We start from the raw sequence: 22,434 nt of genomic DNA, 5'->3' as shown, positions 1-22,434 counted from the left end.
AGGACCTCATCATTGACCCAGAGAAGGCAAGAATTTATTTGATAAGGTGTCCTTTGAATGAATATAATTTTACTCATAAATTTATTCCACATGAACCAGCACCCATGACATTGTTACATTTAGCTCAGTATTTTAAAAAAAGAAAACAAGAGTGAATTGTATTAGACTCGAATTTCAGTAAGTCCCGGTTCTGCCATGCATTAATTTCTCATCCATAAAATGTACATAGTAGCGATTAACTCATAGTGTGTTTTCAGTTATAAACACGAAAATGTTTTTGAATGTGATTGATATAAATATCTTAAAATGGGGGGCATTTCAGAATTCTGTCCCAGCCTCCGTCAGCGTGAAGGACAAAAGACTTCTCACTGGTGCCTGGATCACTGCAGCACTTCGTGCCCTCTGCATCTGTACTGAGGGGTCCACTTGTGTGCTATGCAAGGCAGGGGTGGAGCTGGAGGCCTCGGTGTGCTTCAGAACTTGTGGTGTCAGCCTGCTGGTGTGGAGCTGGGGCTGCTGGCACAAAGCTGGGGGCTCGCTCACTGCTTCCCCGAAACTCAGGGATGCTGTTTCCACCTGCACTGGAGGATCGGGAAACCAAATCAACACAGCGAGAAGGTCAGAGAGCAAAGATGTTTTCTTCATTTGGGTAAACGCAGACTTTGCCATGAATTCTTTTTTTCTGTTATTACTTCTGGGGGAAGTTGTACAATTAAAGAAACAAACTCCTTGGCCAAATGTTTGAAAAACACGGTAGCTTGCCTTAGATATTTTTATGTTCAGAATTAACAGGCTGTTCGGGGTGAGCAGAAACCTCCTGGGCTGAGAGCCGGCTCCTGGGGCCCCGGCCCCATGTTCTCCATCAACGTGAGTGCCACCGCTGAGGAGCAGACGGTCTGCAGCTTAGCTGGCTTCTGTGACCTGGGTTTCAGTTTCTGGATGTTTACAGCTTAACTCAGTCCAAACTCAGGCCATGAGACTCCGCGGCTTAAGGGCCTTTTGTCTTCTATTTGTTCAGGCTGTGGCCTGAGCGCCGGGGTGAGCAGGTCCAGGACAGGAAGGCGAGCAGCTGGCCCTGATGCCCTCCCTGCTGCAGGGCTGGGACCTTGGCCTGGGGAAGGACCCAGGAAGACCTCCTGCAAGGGGTGGGACCCTGGTGCTAGGCCCTGGCGGGTGGAGGGCCTTTTCTGCCTCCTGACCTTGTCCGCATCTGTCCAGGGACTGCAGCCGCCGATCGCTCGCCGCACACCCACTGCCGACTCAGGAAGGACCAGGGAGCGGGCACTGACTGCCAGCCCCAGAGCAGCAAGGATGTCCTGGCCGCTGCGAGTCCTCTGAGGCCAAGACCATGTCTGGCTGGTCCCTGCGCCCGTTACTGTCAGCTGCTGGGGGTGATGTGTAAGCCTGCAGACCCATTTGTAGAAACGGGCTTGGATTCTAAGCCCTGATTCTAAACCGTGTCCCACAGCAGGTGGACAGGTGTCCAGGGTCTGATGCTAAGGCTGGACCCCAGCATCACAGGCTCCACCGCCTCCCAGCTTGAGACCTGAAAACTCTTAGGGTTCAGTTTCTCTCTCATTAAAATGGGGATAATAATCCTCCCCCTGCAGGGTTGTGAGAGTAAAATGTTCCCGTTTGAAAAACCACTCATGGGGGCAGGGGGAGGCTCGAGAAGGAGGGGACGTACAGATATATATGTCTCCACTTATAGCTGATACACACTGTCATATGGCAGAAAGTAACACAACATTGTAAAGTAATTATCCTCCAATTAAAAAAAAAAGGAAAACCACTCAGTATAGTCCTTAGTCCAAGGCAGGAGCCAAGCAAGGGGTGTCATAACAACCTTCCCATTGCTGTCAGTGACCTTCCCTGGCATGAAGCCCTCCCGGTGGCTGGCAGTGGCCACCTTTGCTCTTTCTCCACCAGGAGCTTAGGTCGTGCCTGGAAGGCATGAGGTCCTGGCACCGTGGTGTGGGGCTCCGGGCAAGGTCTCACCTTCCCGTCTGAGAAACAGGAAGGCCAATACCCACCCGAAGGACTAGCTTTGGACTAAATGCAATGACAATGATGCGGATCCTGACACACGGTAATCATTTGACGGTAAACACTAGGATCTTCCCTCTTTTCCTACACTTGTAGGAACAGTGTTATAATTTAAATACAGAAACAGGAGCAAGAGATTCCAATACAGAAATATGAGCAGACACGCTCAGTGTTTTACCAGGGTGTTTGGGCCAGGGATGTGGACACGAAGCAGGACCCTGAGTCACGGGGGTCAGACCCTCTAGCCTTCGCCTGCCCCTTGGTATCCAGGCTTGAAAGACCTTGGGGAACAACAGATGGCTGCTGACCATCAACAAGGTAATCAGAACTGCAGGGCTTGTAACCTTTATAACTTCACAAATGACCTGTGAATGAACCCTTGTGCCACCAAAACTAACCCCAGACCATGCTTAGTCACCCACGCAGCCTGGTGGTTCTGGGAACAACAGTGAAGGGATTTCCCCGAAAGTCCTCGGAAAGCAGAAAGCAAACACATCTCTGATCAAAAATAGGATTTACCAGTTTGAGTTAAAATTCGAGTTCAGACAAAACTAATCAGCTTTCACCATGGAGGAGACAAACAACCAGTTGGGGGGCACTGGCCAGGTCTGTGCATGGGCCTTGCGTGGTCAGACCGGCAAAGCTCATACACCTGGGGAGCTGGACCGAGGAGGGGCTCTCCGGGGGAGGTCTCTCCCAGGCCCCCTCCCAGCACAGGAGTCGAGAGGGGCCGGGCCATGGGCCCACATCCTCTCCAGGCAGCCCTGGGACGCCCAGGATGCAGGCTGTCTTCATCAGCCCTGGCGCTTTCTGCCAAGGGCTGAGATCTCCAGGAGCCCTGATGAGCAAGAAGCCAGTTCATAGTGGGGCATGCACAGGGTGGGCACCATGCCACCTCCTCCCCCAGGCCCACTTGCCAGGCTCCCTAGAGGGCCGCAGGTCACTTGTGATCCAGAAGGGCTAGAGGGCATCGCAGGTTTTGGTGGATTTGAGTCTGTGATGATCACTAGAGAGAAGGATCTGATTAGTAGCAGAGCTGGTCTTCAGGCTGGGGCCTTCCATGTCAGACCCTAAGCCACTGCTGCTCAAGCCTGGCTGCATCTAGGCTGCCAGGAGCTTTAGAAGCTTACCAGTGATGGGGCCAAACCCGCAGAACACAAGGCAGACTCCTCCCCAGGCTGCGTACTGTGAGGGTGTCACCACGAAGGGTCTGCAGAACTGAGCTCCTGGGCTCTGAAGGCAGTTTCAGGACAAGAGACCTTCATGCGTGACGAGCCAGCGTCCATGTCCCTGGGGCCACCTCCAGGTTCTGTGGCCAGGACCCGCCTCCCTGTCACGGCATCCCACTCAGCCACCAGGATTCCGTGAGTACAGAGTCTGTGGGCTGGGATTTCAACTTGTGAGTTCTGAGAAGGGAAAAGGCATCCCCTGACAGCCAGGAGCTGGCCTGGCAAGGTGTAGGATCCTCCTGTTAACACCAGGGAGGAATTGCGGTAGAAACAGGAGCCCGCGGTGGTCACGTCTGAACAAACAGAGCCCGAACCTCGTTCAGAGCACAAAGCTGCAAAAATTCCCTCCTGGCTGGTGTGAGGGACAGCTACACGGCGTTCTTGGCTCAGCCTCCCTCCTACTGAGACTTGTTGGGAACCCCGTCATAAAACCGACCACTTCCCCGAGCCTCCAGCCCAGACAGAGCTCTCTTCCTGAGACTGCCCCCCGCCCCCGCCCGCCAGATGACTGAAAACCAGCAAAACCCGATGGGCCCTTCCTAACAGCCCCCCACTGCATGTCTATGGCACTGTCTGAACCCCGCTTGTTCAGACTCAGGTGGTCCTGGGGGAATTTGGCATCGACAGTGCGGTGACACTGACACGGCTCTGTGTTTTGCGGAACAACACAGGACAGAAGGGGACGCGCATGAGTGTAGCTCGTTGACGAAAAGGAAAACCGGCACAGCTTATGGATGCTGGTCACTGGTCAAGCGAGATGCTGGAGTGTTTTTTGCTGAACACAGGTAGGCAATCTCCTTGGAATCTCCAGAATCTCCCAGGGTAGTCCTGCCCGACTGAGTAGGGATGGCGCCAGCTTGCAAAATATGAAAAGGAAAGCATTTTAAAGCATTAAATATTAATACTGTTCAGAAACGTTGCCAGAGGCATGTTCTGGTCACTGACACGGCCGGTACCACGTGTGGACTCATCACTGACCCAGTGTTCAGCCCTGCTCTTCCGTTCAGCCCCAGGGGCACTGCTGTCCACTCGGCAGGGTCGTCCTGGGGAGGAGGGTGGGTCGGTGCTGCCTGGCTGAGCTGAGCTGGGCCGCATCTGGTTCTGGGAGGGCATATGAGCATGGATGGCAGGAAGCAAGCACAACCCGCTGTAGCTGCAGATGGCAAGGCCAGACAGGGCCCCAGCACTGCTCTGCTCTCCCTCTCTGCGTGTGAAAGCTCTAGGGGCCCAGCCCACACTCATTCTCTGCAGTCACGCTGGCCCCTGGTGCTAGGGAGTCCCAGCATCTCACAGAATGACGTCGACCTTGGAACTGGAGTTCTGGAAGCCAGGCTGCTCTTCCAAAGTGGGCTGTTGGGCCCATGGACCTCCGGAGGTTCTACCATGTGGCAGGCATGCTGCAGGCTGCATCGGGAAGGGTGACTTGTACGTTAAATTTCCTGGGTTTTCATCTCTTTTCCCAAGTTCAGTTTTATCCAACTTCAGTGTAAGACTGTGAGGCTGAGAGGAAAAAAATATGTCAGTGATGAATCTGAAGGACAAAATCAAGCTTTGAAAATGTTAAATGCAGATTTTGCAAAAAACAAAATCTAGCTTATGAAGTGCCATGTTTTTATGATCATAAAGCTTTGGATGAAACGCAGCTGCATTTTAAAAACTTTTGCTGCCTACATTGTCACTCATGTAATGGACAGCAATTAAATTATATGTTGAACTCAATTGCTTCCAAAGGAAATAGTTTTCTAATTATTGAAGCCATCTTTTGATGATACTGGAAATTAAATCTTTTCAATTTCTTGTAAATGAGAGTTTTTTTTAAAATAGAATTCTTGCTGAGTTTATGGAATCTTGCTCTTTTCCACTGACTTTTTAAAAAACATTTCTTTCAAAATCTCCCAAGTTTCCAGAGTGCGATATGGGGAGGGACGTGCACTACTGGGTGACCCAAATGGAGGGAGAAGGCTGTGGTCCAGGTGAGGGGTGTGTTCAGAGTAAGCCAGGCATCCACGTCAGCTCTGGCTGCTGTTCAGAAGCCCCATCGCAGATGGCCAACGTAACCGACAGGTACCTCGCATTCTGGAGGCTGGATGTCCAAGCTCAGGACGTCAGCAGATGTGATGTCTGACGAGAACTCCCTCCTGGTTCACTGAAGGCATCTCCTCACTGCATCCTCACCTGGAGGAAGGGGCAGGGGGTCCCGTACACAAGGGCAGGAATCCTGTCATGAGGCCCCATCCTCGTGACCTCCTCACCTTCCAAAGGCTCAAGACCTTTCAGTCCACAGCAGCTAGCAAACGTGGTTCTTTTTAACTAAAAATGGAGGGAGAAGTAAAAGAGTTCAGGGATGATCGAAGAAACGTCTTAGGAGAATCACAGATAATCCAAGCACAGACTGAGACCAGTTTCCTGGAAGTTCTCAGGCAGATGATGTGTGGAATATATCAGGGATGGCCACCCAACACTTCTGTGTATGTCAACTCACGGCAGAGCTGGACGTATGTTCATTCAGCATTTCTTGAATGTACAGCATTTTTACACTGAGATGCTTGTATCCAGAGATGAAGCGCATTTTCCCCCTTTTGAGACCTGTCAGTCCAGGGCAGACAGAAGAATTAACAGCTAACCCTCACATAGTGAGAAACGTGGAACTCTGGCCTTGCAGGTAAAGACCACGCGAGCTGGCAGGCCCCATGCAGCCGTCGTCCACGGGATCTGCTTTGAACGGCAGTTAAGAGAGGCCTTTGATCCCACAGAAAAGGCCAGAGGAAGGAGGCAGCCCCACATCCGTGTGCAGGCGTGTGGGACCTTCTCTTCTGAAGACACACAGTGGCCCCTGTGCCCATGGGACCCTGCAGCCATGCCGCCCTGCCCTCCTCTGCTCAGCATCTGTCAGCAGGAGCTGCAGATCCACCCGCGGGCACGATGCCGTGTCTCCACCTCTGCAGGGGAGACCCCTGCAGAGTCCTCACGGCCCCTCTGCACCACTGCCCTGGCCTGCCGCGTCCTGCCCGTGAACCCATTGCCTCCCGTGGGTCTGCCTCCTCATCCTGGCCTTAGAGAAGCCCGGTGGGTGTTGAAGGGCCCACCCCAGCGCCTCTGCGCACACTGTTGCTTCCCATGTCAGGGACCCTGGGAGGTGCTAACCTGGCCCTCTGCCAGCCTGACTTGGTGGCCGCTCTCCTGCCCCGCGAGGGTCTGCAGCCCCTCCGTCTGCTCCATGGAGCTCCACTTCCATCCCGGGGACACTGACGTCTCGGGTGCCCCTAGTACATACGTGCGTTATTGCATGCTTTCTTTGCATTTTTTTAAGTTTAGAGGGTTTTTCAAGTTCAAATATATGATGAGCTATATTTCTTTCAGGTTTTAATCATTTTTAAATCTTTACTTTTTAGTGATCTGGTTTTTATTCCTGTGTGATGTGATATGGTTATCTAAGTGGATTTTACCAGGACGCTATTTATTTTAAAAAATCTCATTATCAGTCTGCACTGTCTTCATGGCTTCCTTAGTGAGGAACAGCAAGAGGCTGGCCTGGCGGCTACTCCCTGTGGTTCCTGGGTCACCATCAATGGGGATAAAAGTGGAGGATGAATGGAACACAGGTTCTACATTGGTGTCAAACACCTGAATGGTCTGCACGAGGTTTCCAGGCATGCAATCATGTCTTGGTTAAATATAAATTCCTGAACTTATGGCTAAAGTTGTTATCTTGAGGCCAAGAGTGTATAAAACGCTAAAAATAAAATTGGCATAATGCTTCCAGGTTTGTTTACCAACTATTAAAAATATGATAGACCTGCTGTACTGTAACAGGGCTGTATTGCTACTAAACTAGGTTGTCAATAAAGCCAGTATGTATCTTGGCTTGAAACCGAAAGCAAAAGTCAGTGGGCTTCATATGTATATACATGCTGACCTTAATTAACAGGCCTGTTTGTTATACATACAAGTCTAACACAAATGGACTTGATTGAGGGCCCTGGAGGCAAGCTTGGGATCTGAGTGCTGTGTGTGTTTCAGACCCCAAGTTCCCCAAGGAGGTGTGACCGGCACCTACCATGGCTGAAAGAGCTAATCGACGTTGTCAGCAGGCTTCTCAAACCCTTTTCCTGGGAATCTAAGCATGATCAACGATCGTGTTGCTTTGGGAAAATAGTCCGCTCTCAGACCTTGAAATTATGTTCCTGGGGACGCTCGTTTCCGCAGCAGGCAGCATCTGTTTTTCATTGGGGTCTTGCCTCTTCCTAATTGTGCAGCTGGTTTGAGAGAGAAAAGGCCTGTCATGTAATCTGTTTGGGATCAAGGGTGAGCAGCAAATTCACTTTGGTCTCAAGGACAGGCGAGTTCTAAGAGGCAGATCACCACCTCCCCACTCCCCAAAGCCACTGAGCCTTGTGCACTCTGAAGCTGGTCATTTATTTATTAAACACCCTCTTCAGGAAGCAGGGAGGCCCCTCAGGCAAGGCTAGCTGCAAGCTGGTGTCTACACCGTTTCCAGGGGTGCAGTTAGGACGGATGCACTGGTGTTTACACGCCTCTTTCTCTGAGCTCTGGCACATACATGTCAGATGGGTGCTTTCTGAACAGAGGTGTCAGCCTAGAGCCCCCATCTTTTCAGGGGCTCACCCACCCCTTCAGGTGTGAGGTCCTTCCATTACCAATGAAACCGCACGGGAATAAAAAGTAAGCTCACCATGTGACAGGCCTTTCAGTTCAGCTCAGTCACTCAGTCGTGTCTGACTCTTTGAAACCCCATGAATTGCAGCATGCCAGGCCTCCCTGTCCATCACCAATTCCCGGAGTTCACGCAAACTCATGTCCATCGAGTTGGTGATGCCACCCAGCCATCTCATCCTCTGTCATCCCCTTCTCCTCCTGCCTCTAATCCCTCCCAGCATCAGAGTCTTTTCCAATGAGTCAACTCTTCACATGAGGTGGCCAAAGTATTGGAGTTTCAGCATTATCATCAGTCCAGGACTGATCTCCTTTAGAATGGACTGGTTGGGTCTCCTTGCAGTCCAAGGGACTCTCAAGAGTCTTCTCCAACACCACAGTTCAAAAGCATCAATTCTTCAGTACTCAGCTTTCTTCACAGTCCAGCTCTCACATCCATACATGACCACAGGAAAAACCATAGCCTTGACTAGACGGACCTTTGTTGGCAAAGTAATGTCTCTGGTTTTCAATATGCTATCTAGGTTGGTCATAACTTTCCTTCCAAGGAGTAAGTGTCTTTTAATTTCATGGCTGCAGTCACCATCTGCAGTGATTTTGGAGCCCCCCCAAATAAAAGTCTGACACTGTTTCCACTGTTTCCCCATCTATTTGCCATGAAGTGATGGGACCAGATGCCACGATCTTTGTTTTCTGAATGTTGAGCTTTAAGCCAACTTTTTCACTCTCCTCTTTCACTTTCATCAAGAGGCTTTTTGGTTCTTCTTCACTTTCTGCCATAAGAGTTAGGACAATTTTTTCATATTTCCTTCATCTGTCATTTTTCATTTATTTGACATATATTTTATATTCCTTAGGTACAACTGACGGGATAAGTTAGTACCTCAAACATTTTAAAACTGAGATTAAAAAAAAACCACACATTAAATGCTTTATTATGCTTTTTCCTGTTTGTCGTGGTATTTTTAAAAGAGCACAAAACTGTCTGCACAAGACAGTGATGGCAGAGAAGGGGCTTAACGTCCGGCCTCCAGACCTCCTGCCTGTGAAGAGGGGACGTGGGCAGGTGGTAAGCCCCAGCAGTGCCCCTGAGGCCGCACACAGGTCCACGCAGCTCCGCAGCTGCTGTGTCCTCTCCCCTGGCGGTGCTGGCGCTATCATCGCTATTTTCAGTGAACTCACGCTGGCTGTGTGAGCAGTCTGCAACGGCACCAAGCCTCTTCCTCTGCAATGACCCCGTGTCCCCCTCGTGGACACCCACCCACCTCCCAAGCCCCATGGCCTCTGGGTGGTGCCTGGTTTTAGCCGTAGAGGCTGTCTGAGTACCTGTGTCAGCCCCAGGCCTCACAAGCTGCTTGGTTCTCCCTGGGGACCCTGGAGAGGTTAACGGAATGCTAATATTTATATCCTAAATAACAATTTTGCTACAAAGAAGCAACCTTCTCAGCTGATACACAAATGAATTCCTAGTGGAACCTTCCTCTGAGGTGCCGGGAGTAAGGGGCTCCCGGGCTCCTGACGTGTTTTATACACATGGGAAGAAGAGCCTGTTTTACCCACACCTCTGTTTCTATAAATATTCCCCCTTTTCTTCCTTTTTGGGGAGAGGGAAGCAGATGATGGTGTGATTCATGACCAGCTGCAAACTCTCTGAGCGTCTTGTTTTAAAAGGCACAGCCGCAATCCAAGGGTTTGGCTTTACATGGTCTCTTCAGAGGCATGAGACTTTGCACAAAACTGTTTTATCCCCAATAAACATCTGCATCTGTGGACAGGCTGTGAAAAGACAGCCACCTCTCCTACTGCTCGGCAGCGAAGCCCTATCTCGAATCCAATGCTCTGATACAAATCCCACATGAGTGTTTTCTAGCTCTGTGATATTGAGCAAGTTGGTAACCTTGTGAATTTCAGTCCCTACATTTGTAAAACAGGATTACAATGTGTACCTCCCAGAGTATTTTCAGTGAGGATTAAGAATGCCTGTTAAGCATTTAAAATAAAGTAGGGGTGCTCACTGACCAGTTCCTTCCCTCTGCTTTGCTTGTAAATGGAATCTCTTGACAGAGACTTCAGACAAAAGTAGCCTGCTTGTTTAATGAGACTCTTCCTCTGTTGGGAACTGTGAGGCTACAGTGGAAAAGAGGCGGACCCAGGGTGTGTCCCCAAGGCCGGGCTCCGATGTTCAGAACAGCCTTGCTGACCCTTGAAGGCCCTCCGCGCTCCCCAGGGCCGCCGGCCCATCGCTCACACCGTGGGACTGAGGAACCATCTGGTCCCAGGGTGAGTTTCAGCTGATGGCATCTCCCTGCTGTGTATTCATGCACAGCGAGAGCAGAAGAAGCTGGTCTGAGGGAGAAGCAAGTGGAGGCCAACATGCACGGTGCAGGGCTGCCTGTGAGTCTCAGATGAAGCCATTTCTCAGAATCGCCCTGCTCACCATCTTCTGCGAAGCCATCTGGTGCTCTTGGGGGCTCTCGTCTGCCACCTGGCAGAGAGGAGCCTGTGAACAGGTCGAGGCTCGTGCATTTGTTTATCTTCTTAACGAACTCCTAGTGCACGTTTAATAAGGTGCCCGCCCTCAGGAGCCCAGGAAGCAGGCCGCCAGGCTTGGGGCCGTCGTGGCAGGTCCCAAGCGTATCCTCTGTCGTGTCTCTTCCTGGCGCCTCCTGGTGCGTCCCTCCCCCACAGCCTGCTGTGACCAGTGACCAGGCTCCCTGGGTTTTCTGTCTCCACAGAAGGCCTCGTGTCCAACGTGGCTCTCCACCGGGGTCTTCCCTCCCCTTCTGCACCGGGGTCTTCCCTCTGCGCATCTGCCCTGAGTGACTTCCTAAGCGGAGAACTGGACGCCGAGTCTCCTCGCAGCTGCCCTCTGTCTGCAGGGTGAGGCTCACACTGCCCTGCTCGCATTTCCCTTCTTCCACAAGTGTTCACACATCTTCACATTCTCCAAACGTGTCATGCGATGTCACATAACTCTGCCCTCACAAGCGCTGCCCATTTCTACACGTGTGACTGATGCGGCCGCATTCTCTCTCCTTCAGGGCGGCTCTCGGATCCACTCTCAGCCCCGGCTGCTCAGTCCGGCTCTGGACAGGGCTCTTCCTGCGGCGCAGTGCCGGGTGTGTCTGTCTGGTTGGCAGGGTTCTCATCCCTCTGTTCTCTGGCCTGTTGTGAGCATCTTACAAGGCAGCCGGGCGACGTTTCCCGTACTTTTCTTCTTTGCAGAGTTAATCGCATTAACGAATGAATCGGTGTTGCTGGTGATAAGACACGCGCGTCCTAAAGCAGGGAGGGCCGCAGAGAGCGGGAGCCAGGGTGGGGGAGAGCCAGCGGGGGGAGTCAGCAAACGGAGCAGAAGCGGGCGGACTCCGGGCACGCCCAAGCCGCCAGGGACGGAACACAAATGCCTCAACGAATCTTACAGGAAAAGAGCGGATACTGCGAGTAATTCTGGCAGAACAGGCCTTTGTTCACACCCAGATCTTCAGCCGTAGTGTTAATCGTCTTAATAGTGTTTAGAATTTTATTCCATGAACGTGTGGTGCCAGAAAAGCATATAATGTGTTTTCAAATCAAGACAGTTCCTGTACCGAAGGGAGAGTCCCCCCTGGAGGATGGCAGGACTGCACAGGGCACCCCTGGGGCTCAATCTGTGGGGGACGCAGAGGCCTGGCACCTCTAGACTTGAGGGAGGGCAGCGTGGCCACAGAGCACCGCTCACGCCAAGCCCCTACGGACTTGGCGGGAACCTGCGCTCTCACTCTGGCAGCGGACACCGGAAACGGCTCCTCGGAGCAGATCACTTCCGGTCCCGCAGCTGCAGCGGCCCCTCCCTGACCCCTTCCGGAACCGCCTTCTCCGGAAGCCTCGCTTCCTCTTCCGCTTGCCTTCTTACCAGGAGGGCACAGCGAGGAGACCGGCGCGCGCCTCGCCGTGAGTTTCTCTAGATGCCGTAACAGGCAGCAGATTTGGTCAGAAATAAGTAAAGATACACACATTTTGCGGACACTGCGAGTTCTGGCACAGGAGGTGCCAGGCCTCAAAGAAACTGGATCTGTGAGGCTGATTTATAAAGGAACCTGGGACACCGCACGCGTTGTGGTTGTGGGAGCGGAAAACAAATTGTTGGAATGTTTGCAAAAGGAGACTCAGGACCAAGGGCTTTGGAGGATGGCAGGGGTGCTGGATTAAAGAGAAGGAAGCTGTCTGCAAAGAAGTCTAGAGGCGCGTGTCTAGGAACTCCGGGGTGAGTCAAAAAAGCGAGGACAAGCCTGTGGAGAATTAACTGAAGTTCTGAATTTTAAACCCCCAATTAAAAAAAAAGGTTAATTGGAGGCTACTTACTTTACAGTGTTTGTAGTGGTTGATGAAACTGGAGCCCATTAAACCCCCAATTCTTATGAATAGGTCTATGTCCTTTTTGTAGAAATCACACCGTGAGATGTGGGGTTTGGGGCACTTCAGTGACTCCTTGTGGGCTGGGAACCAGAACGCATTCTAACTTTCAGCCTTATGCTTCCATTTGGATGTTAAATTCCTCTTGAATTTAACTGCTTATATTAAAACAGGTAAGAGTTTGCATCATCTCCAGGGTTCCTGGGAGCCTGGAACATCTCCTTGGAGACTGAGGCAAACCCTGAGCCTGGACTCGCAAGTCTTGCTTTTGAATCTGAAAATGCTGCTCAACTTAAGGTAAAAGCCCTCAAGTGCAGCTTCACACACAGCTCTGAGGCCCTGTGTACCCAGGTGCCTGTAAAGTCACATTGCTGATGTGTCCCTTCCATGATCAACAACATGCTGGGGAATTAGCCTCTTGAAGCAGAATGAGTGTAAAACAAATTCAATTCAGTGTGAAACAAAACTCACAAAACCAGAGAAAATTGAAAATGTTTGCCCAGGGGCTTCCCTGCACAGGGCACGCAGCTAGATGTGGTTTAAGTGCTTTTGGTGTCTCCGGTCCTTGGAGAAGTGGGTCTCAGGAAGGAGAGGCTCTTCTCAACGAACAGACATGCTGTTTTCTCTCTTTGCTTTCATCTGATTGGACATTGTAACAGTTTGTTTGCCTATTCATACTCTATTTAATAAATTGCAAAATGCGTATTGAGTAAGATATTCCTTCATAGCTCAGTTGGTAAAGAATCTGCCTACAATGCAGGAGACCCTGGTTTGATTCCTGGGTCGGGAAGATCTGCTGGAGAAGGGATAGGCTACCCACTCCAGTATTCTTGGGGCTTCTTTTGTGCCTTAGCTGGTAAAGAATCTGCCTGCAATGCGTGAGACCTGGGTTCGACCCCTGGGTTGGGAAGATCCCTTGGAGAAGGGAAAGGCTACCCACTCCAGTATTCTGGCCTGGAGAACTCCATGGACTGTATAGTCCATGGGGTCGCAAAGAGTCGGACACGACTGAGTGACTTTCACCTTCACTGGTGAGTGCTTGCTCTGGGCCATAATTCCCGGGTCTCTGTGGGGTCAGAGTGAAGGATACGGACCTTTTGCATCAGGAACGTGGTGTGATGTGTTCACTTGGAGGGTGTCGACTCAGGAAGGGGCTAGGACTGCCGCTTGCTTGCTTCCTGATGGCGGGCAGGCTGGCACTGCCTCTTTTCTCTTGAAGTGCTTGCTTTATTTTAAATTATGTCCTCGAATGGCTTCCTTCCTTCCTGTCTGTGTAGATTAAGCTGGATGCTCAGGAGGTATTGTTCACAGGCTTATCTACAACTGTTAGCATCGTCCCAGCTAAAAGCAAACTGCCTTTTGAGGATCAGTTCCCATTTGTCGTGAAGCTAGGGGTTCCTGTGTGTAGTTAACCCTTCGACAGCCCCCACCTGGCAAGAGACTAGGGTTTCCTTGGATGCTTATCATGTCAGGAGCTCAGCATGCTCTAGGCTTTCCTGGTCCTGATTAAGTTCTGTGTTGACCTCAGTTGGAGTTGTGTCTATTTTATTGCAATATTTATATATCGGCCTTCACGCTACCCCTGAAACTACAAAATGGCATCTCATTGTTGCGAAGACCGAGAAAGACCTGCGCACTATCCCATCTCGTCCGAGGCTCTCAGATGACCCTGCAGAGCTGGGAAAGGCTCTGGTCTCCACCTCCTCCACTGACTTGAGAAGCTCCTCACAAAAGAGGAGAATGATCATTCCCAAATTTCTGACTGCAAGAGCATAACATTCTAGGAAATAAAGGACATGACATATTAATCAGAATAGTCCAATCGCTGAGACACTCCCAAACTTCAGTGGCCCAACAACTGAGGATGTATTTTTCAGGCATCTGGGACCTTCCCCACCCCCACCCCCCCGCCCCCCAGGGTTCAGAGTCTCTTCAGGCAGCAGGAACTGGGGGCGGGAGTAGAGTGGGTGGGCTTCCAGATTGGGGCTCCAGGCATCGAGCTGTGAGTGTCCCTCCCCATCCATCCTTTGACCAGAGCTGGGCCAGGGGGCTGCCCTGCACAGCGAGCTGGGTCTGGGGTCCCCTGGTGCCCAGGAGGCAGGCTGATGGCTCACAGGTGGCTGCAGTCCTCAGCCCAGGGCAGTGCTTATTTCCCACTCTTGAATCCGCAGGCCCCACCGTCCAGGAGAGATGAGATGGGAACTGTGCACAGGGTCTGCGGCAACACGGCTGAGCTCTGTGGGGACAAAGCCCGGCCTTGCATTCCCTGTGATGAGGGTGGCCTTGGCTGAAGTCTGTCTAGCAAGCAAGTTCAATCCATGTCTACCACCTGTAATGCCCCTTCCAGCCTTTTCCCTTTCTTTTAAGAATCACTTCTTTCCTTCCCCACCTTCTACTGCCTGTAATGATTTCCTCCTATTGAGAGTTGTCCACAGAAGCATTTTGCTTTGCTTGGGTTTCTACCTGCTGCTCATCAATTCTAGATTGTTGCTAAGAAGCTGAACTTAGGTGTGGAGTATATAGTTTTGTTTGAAAACTAGACCTCAATATCTGGCATCAAACTGCTGCTGCTAAGTCGCTTCAGTCATGTCCAACTGTGCGACCCCGTAGATGGCAGCCCACCAGGCTCCTCTGTCCCTGGGATTCTCCAGGCAAGAATACTGGAGTGGGTTGCCATTTCTCCTTAGGAAGTCTCTCGGAGGCAGCTTTTAGCCGAGGAGGAGGGATAATTGAAATCCCTGGACAGGTTGACCAGGCTGGAGTTGAAGTCAGACCGAACATCCTGGTGACGTTTGCAGGTCTCCTTCGAGGCATCCTGATAACAGTCATCTGCCTTGTGCTTGACTATGCCGTGGACATTAAGTTGCGGGGGTCAGCTCTGTAAACTGTAAATTTCTTATAAATCAAATATAATACAAAAAAGGGAAAAGAGAACAGCTGTGAAGTAAAGGAACAGGGCATCACAATAGAAAAATGTTTCAAATCACGCTCTGATGGAAGGTTTCTAAACAGCAGACCATAAACGGAGGGCCAAGCTGTGAGTGGAGTGGCATCAGCTGAGACACAGAGGGAGCAGAGGAGGAGATGGGGTAAACAAGAAACCGGAAACAGGACCGACTCCAGGCCTTGGGCTCCAGGCACCAGGGAGGCGGTGCTTCCCCGGCTTCTGTTTCTAGCATTTGAGGTGCAGTCACTCTAATAACCAAAGCGTGCTTGTGGGAAAGGGGACACTGTGTTTCATGGCTGACTCATGTTTGAGCAGCATGGTCTCTGCTTACCTCCCAGCATCCTGACGATCTACAGGAGTGATGGGTTCCAGGAAAAGGCAAACCCTCAGTGCTGGGGCCGCGAACTGAGTTCTGCTCGCTGCCTGCTTCTGATCGGTTCCGGCTTCTTTTCCTTGTGGAGGGGAAGCAGGAGGACACATCTCTCTGCTTGGTGCCCTTCCTTCCACCATGGGCTCTAAATACAAACGCCTCCCTTCGTTTATTATTCTTTCCAAAAAAAAAATCACCTTGAGGCTCCTCTGTTAGAGATGGCAGAGGCAAAGGTGACCGAGCTCAGCACAAAGTGACTGAAGGATACAAGGGGGCTCCCTGGGAGGCCCTACCCACCCAGGGCTGACCCCTCCCAACATGGTGCTAAAACCCTGGGGAAACAAGAGAAATAACGCTCACTACGTGGGAGACAGTGCATTAGGTGGGCTGTGTCATGTTTAATAGGATAACTCATTGAGTGAAAACCCACACGGCAGGGGGTTGTTGGTGATCACGCAGGCTTTGACTCATGCACAGTAGCCTCAGTTTCATACTGAGTCTCCAGACCTGGGAGGAGGGGACCAGGGAGGGGCAGGGGTGAGGTCCTCAGGGTGCAGGTCCTACCACTTAGCTCTCACCTGGGGGAGATGTGCAGGGCCTGGGATGGTCCTGACAGGCAGGGTCAGGTCTTAGAGGTGACAGATTGTCTGACTCCCACATACAGAACCGAAATAATGCCCTGATAGTTATTTTTGGGGAAAAAAAATCCCTTCATACTTAAAATATTTATGTTTAAGTTGAGTTCTGTTCCTGGAAACTGAAATTATTCCTAAGTAATTCAAGAGGTGTGAGAACTACCTGCTCAGTCACTACAGTCATGTCCTACCTTTTGCAACCCCATGGACTACAGTCTGTCAGGCTTCTTGTCCATGGGATGCTCCAGGCAAGAATATTGGAGTGGGTTGCCATGCTCTCCTCCAGGGGATCTCCGGGACCCAAGGATCAAACACGTGTCTTTTAAGTTTCCTGCACTGGCAGGCAGGTTCTTTACCACAAGTGCACCTGGGAAGCCCAATTCAAGAGGAGGGAGTATTAAATAAAAAGTATAAATAAAAATGTATAAAAACAAAAAGTATAAAAATTTTCTTTTAATCTAAAAGTGTACAACAATCTTTATAAGCACAGTAACACTTGAAGTTAGCTAATGAGTAAAGTCAATACATTTGACTAATTGAAAATTGCATAGCACATTCATTTCTGCAAATAGAGTAAAGCTGGTTTATGGGAGCAGACGCTCTTGCCGGCGCCGAATCCAGCTCCTTCTTTGGCTCAGGAGCATCTCATGGGCCCGCTCCTGCACTCCGCAGTCCCATGACCTGGCTACACCTGGTCAGGCCGCCCCATGGATTCTGAGCGGCCACAGGTGGCCTGTCCTTATCTGTGCACAGTCAAGGTGGGACCCCGGCTGCAGGCCTGACCTGGCCTGGCCCCTCGGAGGACAGCTCTCACGGCCGGGCCACCTGTTATAGGCACCTCCTTTCTGAAGCTTTCCCATGATGGCCAAAGAACCACAACTAGCATAAAGTATTTCTTTAAATTGATTAAATCCATAATCTGATTTTTATTATTTTGTAAATGATAATACCCAATGTGTGGATCTTTTTGTTTACTGGTGATAGAAATAAAGCAAAGGAAGCCATAAACTAAACACAAACACAACCCTCAGAATGGGAGAAGACATTGGCAAATGAAGCAACCCACAAAGGATCATCACCTCGCATCATTCAGAATGGCCATCCTCAAAAAAGTCTTCAGCTGTAATTGTTGGAGTGACTGGAGAAAAGGGAACCCACGTACACTGTTGGTGGGAGAGCAAATTGGTGCAGCCGTTATGGAGGGTCATATGGAGGTTCCTTGAAACACTAAAAATGAAACTACCATATGACCCAGCTATCCCACTACTGGGCATACGCTCGGAGAAAACCATCATTCAAAGACACGTGTATCCCAGTGTTCACCGCAGCTCTGTTTATAATAGCCAAGACATGGAAGCCCTCTTAAGTGTTCATCAACAGAGGAATGGGTGAAGAAGATGTGGTGTACACAAATAATGGAATATTACTCAGCCAGAAAAAAGCACAAGGTCATGCCATTCCCAGCAACACAAGTCGACCTGGGACTGTCTGTCATGCTGAATGAAGTAAGTCAAACACAGAAAGACAAATATATGATATCACTTACACGTGGAATCTAAAACAAAGGGTTCAAAAAAATAATAATAAAACCAAGGGTTCAGTGGTCTTCCCTGGCAGTCCAGCAGTTAGGACTGTGCTTCCACTCCAGGGGCCCAGATTTGACCCTTGGCTGAGGAACTAAGCTCCCGTATGCCCCACGGTGCAACGACAACAGCAACATGTTTTAATTTAAAAAAAGGGTATAAATAAATTTATTTACAAAACAGAAATATAGTCACAGATGTAGAAAACAAAGCTATGGTTATCAGGGGATAGGGTGGAGAAGGGATAAATTGGGAAGTTGGGATTGACTTATACACACGCACATGCACACACATGCACACACACATACATATACATATACATATAATAGATAAGTAATTACTGTATAGCATAGGGAACTCTGCTCTATGCTCTGTGGTGGCCTATATAGAAAAGAATCTAAAAAAGAGAGAGTGGATATATGCATATGTATAATGATTCACTTTGCTGTACACCCGAAACTAACGCAACATTGTAAACCAACTATACTCCAATAAAAGTTAAAACTGATGTGAACTTGCTAAAAAACAATCTGGAAACAGCTTTCAAAGCTCTTGAAGTTTTTATGCCATTTAACTCAGTAACTGCACTTTTAGGTTATTTATCTTCAGGAAATAATCAGAAATGAAAACAAAAATAAAACTGTATGTAGAGACATGGACAGACCTAAAGACAGTCTTACAGTGTAAAGTAAGTCAGACAGACAAAAACAAATAATTAACATATATATGTGGAATCTACTCAGCCAGTGTAGGACGGCGGAGTAGAAGGACGTGTGCTCATCTTCTCCTGCGAGAACTCCAAAATTACAACTTGCTTTGATAAACCATCAACAGGAGAATGTTGGGTCTCATCAAAAAAAAGACACCCCATGTCCAAGGGCAAAGGAGAAACCCCAGCAAGATGGTAGGAGGGGCAAAATCGCATTTAGAATCAAACCCCATAACCGCCAGAGAGTTTCAGAGGGATCAAACAAAACCTTGTGTGCACCAGGACCCAGAGACCCCGCAGAGACTGAGCCAGAGCTGTGTTTGCGTCTCCGGTAGAGGTGCAGGTCAGCAGTGGCCTGCCACAAGGGCAGGGCCTCTGGATGCTGCAGACTCGGGTGTGGCATAAGCCCTCTTGGAGGAGGTCACCATTAACCCCACCTTACAGCTGCTGAGCAGACACCTCACAAACTACAGAACAATTATCCTGAAGAAGTTCTCACACTGTTAAAATAAGTTCTAGGACCCACAACAGATTTTCTAACCTGGGGACCTGGGAAAGGGACTAATGCCCAGAGAATTTGACTTTGGAAGCCAGTGGGATTTGATTCCAGAACTTACACAGGACTAGGGAAACAGACTCTAGGAGGGCACAAACAAAACCTTGTGCACACCAGGACCCAGGAGGAAGCAGCAGTGGCCCCACAAGAGACAGAGCCAGACTTGCCTGTGAGTGTCCAGGAGTCTCCAGTGGAGGCATGGCTGGCGGCGGCCTGCTGCAGGTGTGGGTCACTGAGTGCAGCGATGTGCACAGGACCTTTTGAAGGAGGTCACCGTTATCTTAATTACCTCCACCATAGCTTGGGTCTCAGGTCAAACAACAGGGAGGGAATAAAACCCACCCATCAATAGAAACTTGGATTAAAGATTTATTGAGCATGGCATCAGAACAAAAACCAGTTTCCCCCACAGTCAGTCTCTCCCATCAGGAAGCTTCCATAAGCTTCTTATCCCTGTCCATCAGAATGAAAACCACAGTCACAGGAAACTAATCAAACTGATCACATGGATCACAGCCATGTCTAATTCAATGAAATTATGAGGCATGCCGTGTAGAGCCACCCAAGATGAATGGGTCATGGTGGAGAGTTCTGACAAAACAATGTCTCCTGGAGAAGGGAATGGCAAACCACTTCAGTATTCCTGCCTTGAGAGCCCCGTGAACAGTATGAAAAGACAAAAAGATAGGATACTGACAGATGAGCTCCCCAGGTTGGTAGGTGCCCAATATGGTCCTGGAGAAGAGTGGAGAAATAACTCCAGAAAAGTTGAAGAGACGGAGCCAAAGCAAAAACAATGGCCAGTTGTGGATGTGACTGGTGGTGGAAGTGAAGGCCGATGCTGTAAAGAGCAATATTGCAAAGGAACCTGGAATGTTAGGTCCATGAATCAAGGCAAATTAGAAGTGGTCAAACAGGAGATGGTAAGAGTGAACATCGACATTTTAGGAATCATGAACTAAAATGGACTTGAATCAGTGAGTTTAATTCAGATGACCATTATATTTGCTACTGTGGGCAAGAATCCCTTAGGAGAAATGGAGTAGCCATCATAGTCAACGAAAGAGTCCAAAATGCAGTATTTGAGTGTAATCTCAAAAATGATAGAATGATCTCAGTTTGTTTCCAAGGCAAACAATTCAATATCACAGTAATCCAAGTCAATGCCCCAACCAGTAATGCTGAAGAAGCTGAATGGTTCTAGGAAGACCTACAAGACCTAGAACTAACACCCAAAAGAGATGTCCTTTTCATCATAGGGGACTGGAATGCAAAAGTAGGAAGTCAAGAGACACCTAGAGTAACAGGCAAGTTTGGCCTGGGAGTACAAAATGAAGCAGGGCAAAGGCTAACAGTTCTGCCAAGAGAACACACTGGTCATAGCAAACACCCTCTTCCAACAACACAAGAGAAGACTCTACACATGGACATCACCAAATAGTCAATACTGAAATCAGGTTGATTATATTCTTTGAAGCCAAAGATGGAGACGCTCTATACAGTCAGCAAAAACAAGACCAGGAGCTGACAGGGGCTCAGATCATGAAATTCTTATTGCCAAGTTCAGTTCAGTTCTGTTAAGTCACTCAGTCATGTCTGACTCTTTGCGACCCCATGAATCACAGCACACCAGGCCTCCCTGTCCATCACCAACTCCCAGAGTTCACTCAGACTCACATCCATCGAGTCAGTGACGCCATCCAGCCATCTCATCCTCTGTCATCCCCTTCTCCTCCTGCTCCCAATCCCTCCCAGCATCAGAGTCTTTTCCAATGAGTCTCAACTCTTCGCATGAGGTGGCCAAAGGACTGGAGTTTCAGCTTCAGCATCAGTCCCTCCAAAGAACACCCAGGGCTGATCTCCTTCAGAATGGACTGGTTGGATCTCCTTGCAATCCAGGGGACTCTCAAGAGTCTTCTCCAATACCACAGTTCAAAAGCATCAATTCTTCAGCACTCAGCTTTCTTCACAGTCCAACTCTCACATCCATACATGACCACAGGAAAAACCATACCCTTGACTAGATGGACCTTAGTCGGCAAAGTAATGTCTCTGCTTTTGAATAGGCTATCTAGGTTGGTTATAACTTTTCTTCCAAGGAGTAAGCGTCTTTTAATTTCATGGCTGCAATCACCATCTGCAGTGATTTTGGAGCCCCCCAAAATAAAGTCTGACACTGTTTCTACTGTTTCCCCATCTATGTCCCATGAAGTGATGGGACCGGATGCCATGATCTTCGTTTTCTGAATGTTGAGCTTTAAGCCAACTTTTTCACTCTCCACTTTCACTTTCATCAAGAGGCTTTTTCGTTCCTCTTCACTTTCTGCCATAAGGGTGGTGTCATCTGCATATCTGAGGTTATTGATATTTCTCCCAGCAATCTTGATTCCAGCTTGTGTTTCTTCCAGTCCAGCATTTCTCATGATGTACTCTGCATAGAAGTTAAATAACCAGGGTGACAATATACAGCCTTGATGTACTCCTTTTCCAACTGGAACCAGTCTGTTGTTCCATTTTCAGTTCTAACTGTTGCTTCCTGACCTGCATACAGATTTCTCAAGAGGCAGGTCAGGTGGTCTGGTATTCCCATCTCTTTCAGAATGTTCCACAGTTTATTGTGATCCAAAGTCAGGCTTAAATTGAAAAGAGCAGGGAAAACCACTAGACCATTCAGGTGTGACCTAAATCAAATTCTTTAAGATTATATAGTGGAAGTGACAAATAGATTCAAAGGACAAAGAACTATGGATGGAGGTTCATGAAATTGTACAGGAGGCAGTGATCAAGGCCATCCCCAAGAAAAAGAAATGCCAGAAGGCAAATGGTTGTCTGAGGATGCCTTACAAATATCTGAGAAAAGAAGAGACGCTAATGGCAAAGGAGCAAAGGAAAGATATACCCATTTGAATGCAGAGTTCTAAAGAATAGCAAGGAAAGCTAAGAAAGCCTTCCTCAGGGATCAATGCAAATAGAGGAAAAGAATGGAATGGGAAAGACTAGGGACCTCTCCAAGAAAATTAGCGATACCAAGGGAACATTTCTTGTAAAGATGGGCACAGTAAAGGACAGAAATGGTGTGACCCTAACAGAAGCAGAAGATATTAAGAAGACGTGGCAAGAATACACGGAAGAACTATACAAAAAAGACCTTAATGACCCAGATAATCACGATGGTGTGATCACTTATCTAGAGCCAGACATCCTCTAATGCAAAGTCAAGTGGGCCTTAGGAAGCATCACTACAAACAAAGCTAGTGGAGGTGATGGAATTCCAGTTGAGCTATTTCAAA

The sequence above is a fragment of the Capricornis sumatraensis genome, chromosome 6, assembly GCF_032405125.1.
Source record: "Capricornis sumatraensis isolate serow.1 chromosome 6, serow.2, whole genome shotgun sequence".
Taxonomy (NCBI): Eukaryota; Metazoa; Chordata; class Mammalia; order Artiodactyla; family Bovidae; genus Capricornis; species Capricornis sumatraensis.
The sequence above is the reverse complement of the archived record's forward strand: the minus strand, read 5'-3'. Positions refer to the sequence as shown.